Genomic DNA, 9462 nt, shown 5'->3' on the forward strand with positions numbered 1-9462 from the left:
TCCAATGTCAATCTGTAGATTTCACACAATTGTAATCCTTACTTTGTATGAAAGTGTGAGACCATAAAAATTACCATGTACGCTGAAACCACGCAAAGTGACCTTAATCATCAACTGGAAAACTTCCAGTTGTTCTGTGATTCTTAAAAATGTTCATTAAAACACCAAAAGCTCTCTTACAGTCTGTCGTAAATGTACTGGGAAATGAAAAAAAAAATGTAAAACACATACTTACTTAGTCTGCTTAATTTACATTACAAACATTGATTACAACATCACAAGTATTGAGAATGAAAGTGTTTTATTTCTCTGTAAAAAAAAAAAAGTCATTTCAACAGCACTTACCTTCCTCTCGTCGTTTAAGATTCAGAGAGCATCTTTCCTATACAAAGGTGACTCTTGTCCTGTGCCACATGTCTGCAGTCATCTGGAGGGCTGGCTGGGGGGCTGGCTGTTCTGACATGGCCACTGCTGGGACACCTGGGCTCTCCTCTATATGTCCTTTCCACTCCTGCAACTGGTGTGCCATTGACAGGGGGGAGGAGAGAAAGTGGGAGTGTGCAAGCACTCCTTATACCTCTGCTGGTCTTATTTGTTACTGTCCCTTTGGCATAAATGGGTTGCACGACCATACCTGGAACCGAACCAGTGTAGGCCAGTTCTACCAGAAGAGATGGATATAGGAAGATATGAAAAATTAGAGTCATTAATGGAATCAGTCAAGTCCAGTAGGGAACACTGCAAGTCCTGGCCAACCTATGTCCCCGCCACCATCTTAAGAAAATTCCTTAACACCTCTGACCTTCAATTACCATGGTGACTTAGCTTTAGATATATTTCTTAAAATGTTTTTTAAATTAAAAAATATATGCACAAAATGAAAGGCACAACAATGCTAAAAGACATAAAACAGAGATCTTGGCCTTCCTTCACATTCTATCATATTCCCCAGGCATGGTCACTTTTAATCCTTGTTGTCTCACCTGCCCTCTTATCCATGTTTTGAAATAATATTACATGTTTCCATCTATTGACTCATTGATTTGAGACATCATCTATTAACCTATTGTTTTTACTTTCTTACATCCCCCCTTTCCCTCCCCTCATCCATCTAATCTAGTTATATCACAATTTTTCTTTATATCCACATTCAAGGTCTTCATTATTGTAACAATAATTGTTTACTGTTGAACCACGTTAGGTTAGTATTATTACATTTTTTTCCCATACAACTTCTGATTTTCCTTGGATTTAATCACTGTCCCATGTTTTCACTTGTTCATTTATTCATTTGTAACATTAACTCTCTAGTGAAGTCTTTCTACATCTTCCAACAGCTTTGTAAATTAGCCCTCAAAATGATTTTCCACTTTCTCAAATATATCAGATAATATGTTAGTGACATCTTAGGAGAATCCACGATGAAGTTGGTGCACTGGCATGCACCCACACACACCTCTAAAATTCTCTGTTCCATAAATAAATAAATAAATAAATAAATAAATAAATAAATAAATAAATTCCCTGTTCCAGTTTGGACTCTAGACCTGCACTCCTGATGCCCTAGGTCCTTACACCGTCATCATTCTGAGGATACCCATTACCTTTTTCCTGTGCTGGTTGCATTGTTACTGGATCCCTTCATTTACATTTTCATTTCACTAGGGCAGATCTTTAGTTTCCAATGAAAGGGCATACCCAATGTTAAACTTTTGAGATTGTTATACTTGAAAATAACTCTATTCTGCTCTTACACTTTATTAATATTTTGGCAGTTTAAAATCCCAAGGTGAAAACCATCTTCCCTTCAAATTTGGAAGCACTGTTTTATGGACTTCTCTTTTTGAGAGTCGCTTTATGAGATATTCAATGGGGATTCCAGTCCTTTGGATGTGAACTCTTTCTCCACCACTAGAGTTTGGAAATGATGCTATACCAAGGGGGATGTCTTTTGCCATTTGTTTTGAGAGGAATGAGGTGAGGTTTTTTGTTTTTTTGGGTTTTTTTTTAGGTAGGCCCTACACCCAATGTGGGGCTTAAACTCACAACCCTGAGATCAAGGGTCTCGTGCTCTACTGACTGAGTCAGCCAGGCACCCTTTGGTGAATATTTTCAATCTAAAGATGTGTGTCCTTGCATTTTGAGAAATTTCCTCAATATTCCTTTGCTCATAGACTTTGTTTTATTTGTTCTTTCTTTGTGTAATTTTTATTAGTCGAAAATATTGCACTTCTTGAATTGATTTTTCTGTCTTCTATTTCCATTGCTGCATTCTTTTGTTCTCTTTTTTTAGGAAATTTTCTCACACTTCTTTAGAACCACTTTACTGAATTTTTTTCCTGCCTTCCATATTTATATATTCTCTCCATTTCCAGGATCTCTTATCCTCTGGTTGCTTGTTTTTATAAGCATCCTTTTCTTGTTTAAAAAAAAAAAAAGTGGGACACCTCGGTGGCTCAGGGTTTAGCGCCAACTTCAGCCCAGGGCGTGATCCCGGAGTCCCGGGATAGAGTCCCATGTTGGGCTCCCTGCATGGAGCCTGCTTCTCCCTCTGCCTGTGTCTCTGCCTCTCTCTCTCTCTGTCTCTCATGAATAAATAAATAAAATCTTTTAAAAAAGGTAGTATCTTCTCATTTATCTAGGAAGGTAAATAATGATTTTAAAATATTTTACTCCTACACTCTGCATGTGTTTCTTTGAGTTCCTTTTTTTGTGTCTTGGCCTCTGTCTTCTACAAGGAGATTTACCTCAAGCTCTTGCTCATCTTTGTCTGCTTAGGTCCAATAACCAGTGGGACACTGAACTGTTAATTATGCCTGAGAGGGTTTGCTGTCTAATGGGTATTAGAGTAGAGGGACTGGGTTGTTCTTTTTGTTTCCTATGAGACCTCAAATGTGTGCTTGTTTTCACTTGACAGAGTATAACCTGGTACAACAACTTTGGAAAATTTGATATACAGATGATCTGTGTCTTACATTGGTTCGACTCAGCCAATTTTCTGACTTTACGATGGTGCAAAAATGATACACAACCAGTGGAAACCCTGCTTCACATTTTATTTTATTTTATTTTATTTTTATAATTTTTTTTTATTTTTTATTTTTTTTTATTGGTGTTCAATTTACTAACATACAGAATAACACCCAGTGCCCGTCACCCATTCACTCCCACCCCCCGCCCTCCTCCCCTTCTACCACCCCTAGTTCGTTTCCCAGAGTTAGCAGTCTTTACGTTCTGTCTCCCTTTCTGATATTTCCCACACATTTCTTCTCCCTTCCCTATTTTGATCTTTTCCTGGGCTAGCAGTAAACCATTGGTTGTCATGATGAGCTGGTCAGCACAGTGAGCCGAGGCTCCTAGTAGGCCGAAGGCCACAAGGGTAAACGACCGGCTCCCATCCAACCATTCCGTTTAACACTTTCAGTACAGTATTCAATAATTACAAGAAATATTCAATATCTCTTTATTATAAAATAGGCTTTGTGTTAGATGATTTTGCCCAACTGTAAGCAAGTATTCCAAGCCCATTTAAGATAGACTAGCCGAAGCTATCGTGTTCTGTTGGTTAGGTATATTAAATGCATTGTCAACACCATATTTTTAACTTCTGTTAGGTTTATTGCGTCATAACTACATCACAAGTTGAGGAAGATCTGTATTTTGCTTCCCTGTGGCAATGTAGTTTTTCTGGAGAAAGATCACCCAGTTGCTTGGTGTCTCTGAATCTAGAGAATGCCTGGTGCAGTTGCTCTAGAACGTACCCTACTCTTCTTGCCTGCATTGGTGGAACTGGAGGTGGAGAGAGGGGACCTGGGGATTTTCCTTATATGGACATCTATATATTATAATCTATAAGGTAATATTTAACACAATGTCATATACATGTGAATTTAGATTATAGTATTAAGATGACTACCTATTAACCGCACATACCATTTAAGAGAGAAAAAGAAAAAAGAGAACGATAACTAATACCTTTATTTTTATCTATGTGCTCGTCCCTATCTTTTACCCCTTCTTGCTCTGGGTGGCATTTCCAACTCTGAATTTTTTTATTTGTCCTCATCTTATTTTATTTAAAAAAAAACCCAGCTGTATCACATATATAAATAACCATAAACAATATATTGTTTAGCTTTGCTACATTTGATGCGTTATACAAAATGATATCAAGCCCTGTGTTGTCCTCTGTGGCTTCTCATTTTTCATTCAGTATTTTTACTGATTCATTCATTTCCTCGTTTGTAACCATATGTCATTCATTTTAGCACTGTGTACTATTACTTTGTGTGATAATACTATGAGTTTTAAATCGATTTTTCTGTAAATGGACATTTGGCTTGTTTCTAGTTTTTTGTTACAACTCGATGTTGTGTAAAACTATCTTTTGTGCATCTCCTGGCATACATGTGCGTATGAGTTTTCAGTTGCTGTCATAACAAATTTCCACAAATTTAGTGGCTGAAACAACAGAAATTATTATCTTATAGTTCTGTAGTTCAGAAATCCGACATGGGATTCACTGGGCTATGAGCAAGATGTTGGCAGGGCTCCATCCATTTCCAGAGGCTCTAGGGGACAATCCATGTTCTTGTCTTTCCCAGTTCCCAGCAACCTCTTTTTCTATTCCTGTACCTTTTTATTTCAGAAGCAGCACTCAGCCTCAGATCCTTCTTATGCTACTATTTCTCTGACCACATCTTCTGGGAAAAGTTCCCTGCTCTAAAGGACTCGTGATTATAGTGGGCTCACCCAGGTAATCCAGGATAATCTCTCCATCTTAAGGTCCTTAACTTTAATCGCATCTGCAAATTCGCTTTTGCCATGTAAGGGAATGTATTCACAGGTCCTGGGAATTAGGACGTGGTCATATTTGAGGAGGGACCATTATTTTGCCTACCACAATGCACATGAATTTCTGTGGTATACCTAAGGGTATATCCCTAGGAATGAAATTGCTGTATCATGCTGTATGTGTATTTTTAATTGCACAAGCAAATGACAAAATAGTTTTCCAAAATGATTGTACCAATTTATACTTCTACTAGCAGTATATAGAAATTTCTGTACCCTTGTCAACATCTTGCGTGATTGGACTTCTTTCTTTTTGCCAATTTAGTGTGTATACATCATCATGGAGGTTCCCTCAGTACTAATGATGCAGAGCATTGTCCCTATGTGATTGCCATATGTGTTCATTCTGCTGTGACAAATGCTAATCCATGATGTTTGGCCATTTTTCTACGGCTATCTTTTAAAAAAATGTACGTATGGGCATCTTTCTGCATGTGGGATATTAAACCCTTTCTTTTATAGGTGCGGCAATCTTTTCCCCAAGTTGTTGCTTATCTTTTCACTTTCTTTATGACTGTTAAAGTTTGTCTCCAGTGGACAGTTACTCTTAATTTTAATGTGGTGAATTTATCAATCTTTTCTTCTATGGTCACCACTTTTTTTCCTTTAATTTACTATATTGATGAGAATGCCCAGTTCAAGATTGAACATTATAGTGTTAACAAAAATCTCTGTTTTGTTTCTGATTTTAAGGAAAGTGATTTTTACTTTTCACCTCAAAAAAATGTTATTGGTGTAGGTTTGAGAGATGATCAACTTAAGGATATTCCCCTCTCTTTGGTGACCGTTTTTTATCATGAGTTGATGTTGAATTTTATTCGATTCTTTTCCACATCTATTAAAATTATAGTATCATTCTTTTGTTCCTGAGGTAAACACCACTTGGTAGAATTGGTTCCTCAGTATTTTTGGTAAGGTTTTGGCATCTGGGTTCATGAGTAGGAGCTCCCCATCGTTTTTCCTTTTCATTCATTCTGTCCTTACCTGGTTTTGCCATTACAGTATACAGATTTTGTACAGTTAGGGTATTTTGCCTTCTTTTCAATTCTCCAGAAGAGTTTGTATTAGATTGGAATGATTTGTTCTTTGGTAGTTGGTAGAGTTCACCTGTAATAACACTGGGGCCTAATGCTTTCTTTGTGGGATTATTTTAACTACTGATTTTATTTCTCCAGTGGTTATAAACTCTTCAAACTTTCTACTTCTTTTTTATTTCATTTTTATTAGACTTCATTTTTCTAAAAATTTGTTTATTGTGACTTTCTTTTAAAATTTACAGACATTAAGTTGTTCATAATATTCATTAACTTTTTAATATCTGCTGTGTCTCCAATTAAGTGCCCCTTTTCATTTACAATTATGTTTTGTGATGTCCTTTGTTCATGATTAAGATAATCAAAGATTTGTCTACTATATTTTACTTTTTGAACAACCAGGTTTGGGTTTTGGCAATACTTTGTATTGTATCTTTGTCTTCTATTCAGTATATTTCTGCTCTTATTTTGTATTTTCCCTTTCATTCTACTTTATTTGGGTTCTTTTTTCTAACTTTTTAAAAAGATTTTTATTTATTTATTCCTGAGAGACACAGAGAGAGATAGGCAGAGACACAGGCAGAGAGAGAAGCAGTCTCCATGCAAGGAGCCCGATGTGGGACTTGAACCCGGGACTCCAGGATCACACCCGGGGCCAAAGGCAGGCACTCAACCGCTGAGCCACTCAAGCGTCCTTTTTTTCTAACCTCTTAAACTGGATGCTTAACTTACTAATTTCTTTCTTATTTTCTACTGCAAGAATTTAATACTAAAACTCCCTTAAAACAGTATTTTCTTTGTATCCTACAAATTTTTGCTTTTATATGTTAGTTATCATTGGCTTTTATTCTTTTTAAAAATTCTATTATGATGGCCTCTTTGACTTATGAATTATTTAAGAGTCTAATTTCTCATTTATATTTTATTACTATTTTTATTTTAATTTCATTGTTTAGAAGACAAAGCCTGCATGATAATTATTCTTTAAAATCTGCTGGGGTATATTTTATAGCTTACAATGTGGGTAATCTTTATAAATGTTACCTGTGTCCTTTAAAAATATATATATATTCTAATTGTGTTAGTTACTAATTCTTCTCTATCTCCATGGCTTTTTTTTTTTTGTCTGCTTGACCTACAGTAATTGACAGAAATAGTTTGAAATCTTCCAATATATTTGCAGATTCTCAGTATCACCTTATAACTCTATCTTTTTGAACTTTGTATATTTTGAGGCTAATTTTTGTTGATACAAGTTTAGTATAATTATATCTTCCAAATGAATTAAAATTATCAATGTGTAATGATCCTCTTTATCCCAAATAATGGTTTTGATTAGGATCTATTTTGTTTGGTAAAAAAGATAACAACTCCAGGTTTTATTGTTCAGTACTTATATTTTTGCGTGTGCCACTTACATTCAACTTTGCTGATACCTTATACTTTATTTTTCTAAGTTTTATTTATTTAAGTAATCTCTACACCAAACATGGGGCTCGAACTCGTGACCCTGAGATCAAGAGTCACATGCTCTTCCAACTGAGCCAACCAGGAGCCACCATTACTTTATACATTAAGTAGATCTCTTTTAAACAATTTGTAGTGGAATTTTTCTTTTTTAGAATCCAGACTCACAATCTCTTTTTAAATGGTGAGAATTATGGTCATATTTGGATTTATTGATGTCATCTTAATTTATATTTTCTGTGTCTCTTGCTTATAATGTGCTTTCTTCTTAAAATTAATTTTTGTTTATTTTTTACTTATTTTTTTTTATTATGTTGAGTCTTTTTAATAGTTAAAAAGGGCCTCTCTTTTGAAAATGTTATCCTTGGAATTTACCGTGCATATTGAACCACATCTAGGTTTTTCAATATCTGAATAACTCAACAACTTTAATCTACCTTAACAATGATCACTCATCTCCCAAATCATATATTCTTGTTACATACTTCTGTCACTTTGTTCAGCTCATAAAATAAATATTATTTATACCGACTGCACATAGAGATAAGGATGGCTTGCCTACATGTTTACTAATGTCTTTGCTTACATTTCTCTTTTGGTTTCTCAACCTTTCTTCTGAGGCTATTTCTCTTATTTCTAAAGTTCATTTTTTATTAGTTTCCTTAGTTAATGTCTTTTGAGGGTAAATCCTGTCTCTTTTTTTTTGTTGTTGTTTTTCTAAAAAAAACTTTTACGATTCTTATTCTTAAATAGTTGTTTCTCTTTGTTCACAATTTAAATTTGCTGGTTATTTTCTCTCAGCACTTAAACATACTGTTTACAGGTTTTTAGCTGTTAATTCTTATTCTCTCATGGGCAACCTATCTCCTTTCTATGAGTCCTTTTAATATCTTTTTCCATACAATTCTTCAATTCTACTACACTGTTTTTTTTTTCAAATTCTGCTTAGTATACACTATTTTTCTTGTATTTGTGGATTTATCTCCATCCATTCATGTTCATCTCTGTCACCTTCACGTGAGGCCATGATTGGTCTCTCAACCCCAGTCAGTTGTTGACACTTTTCCTTCACCTACCCCAGAGTAACAAACTCATGATTTATTTACTGGACTTTTCTTAATATTGTGGTTCTATACTCTAAACTCCATCTATCTCTTATCTTTCCTCCTCAGAGGAAGGTGCAGGAAAGGAAACTGAAGATTTCTCTTCTTAGCTATCCCAAAATGCATTAAGATATTTGTTATAGTTTATCCAGTCTCTAATTGCATTTTGGCAGGATGAAACTTTTTATTGTAACAAATCTGCCACACTGCTAGAAGCAAAAAAACAAAACAAAACAAAACAAAAAAACTCCTCCTATTGGGCCTTTTAACCAATTCCCTTGTTGCTCCATTCCCATCTCTGTGTAAGAGTAATACCATCTGGAGTACCAAGAGCTTCCAATTCTTGTGTCTTTTCTTTTAGCACAACTTTTGTCAATATCTCCTTGGAGAATCCTAAGATTTGGCTTTCCTCCACTCTGCTATGCCATTTAACCTTTCTCCATCTGCTTTCAGTTTTTATATAATGCAGTTTGTGGTTGCATATGTCTTCTAGCTTTATCAAAGATAGAATCGGTTTTTCTGTTTCCTATTCTTTCTCTCTTAGGGTAATTTTGGAGAGGAGAAAGAGAAGGAAAGTGCATTACTTTGCCATCTTCAGAACTTTAACTTAAAAGTCCCTCAAAATTGGTTGCTCACATAGCTTGAAAGAATTAACATTCCCAAAGAGTAGCTTCTTCAACTTTGAGGTCCTTTCCAGTGAGAGGCATATAAGAGGACATGTTTTGGATTTCATTGATGGGTTCAGGCATTCTTAGACATTAATAATAGTGATCAAGACTGGACACATCTAAGTGACCCATTGAGACAGAGCCATCAGAAGGGAAGTGAGAACAAACAACTTTTTTTTCATGGAGTTATTCTGTAATTACTGTCCGTTCTTTGGTGTTCTTATCTCTAAAGAGAGCTGTGAGTAAAGACCTTCATATTTTCATATTTCCTATAAATATTGATGCCTTCCATAAGTTCCTATTTCTTTCTCCAGGATTCTGTGTCATTTGTCCTTA

Source organism: Canis lupus, chromosome 10 (genome assembly GCF_003254725.2).
Source record: "Canis lupus dingo isolate Sandy chromosome 10, ASM325472v2, whole genome shotgun sequence".
In the NCBI taxonomy this organism is placed as follows: domain Eukaryota; kingdom Metazoa; phylum Chordata; class Mammalia; order Carnivora; family Canidae; genus Canis; species Canis lupus.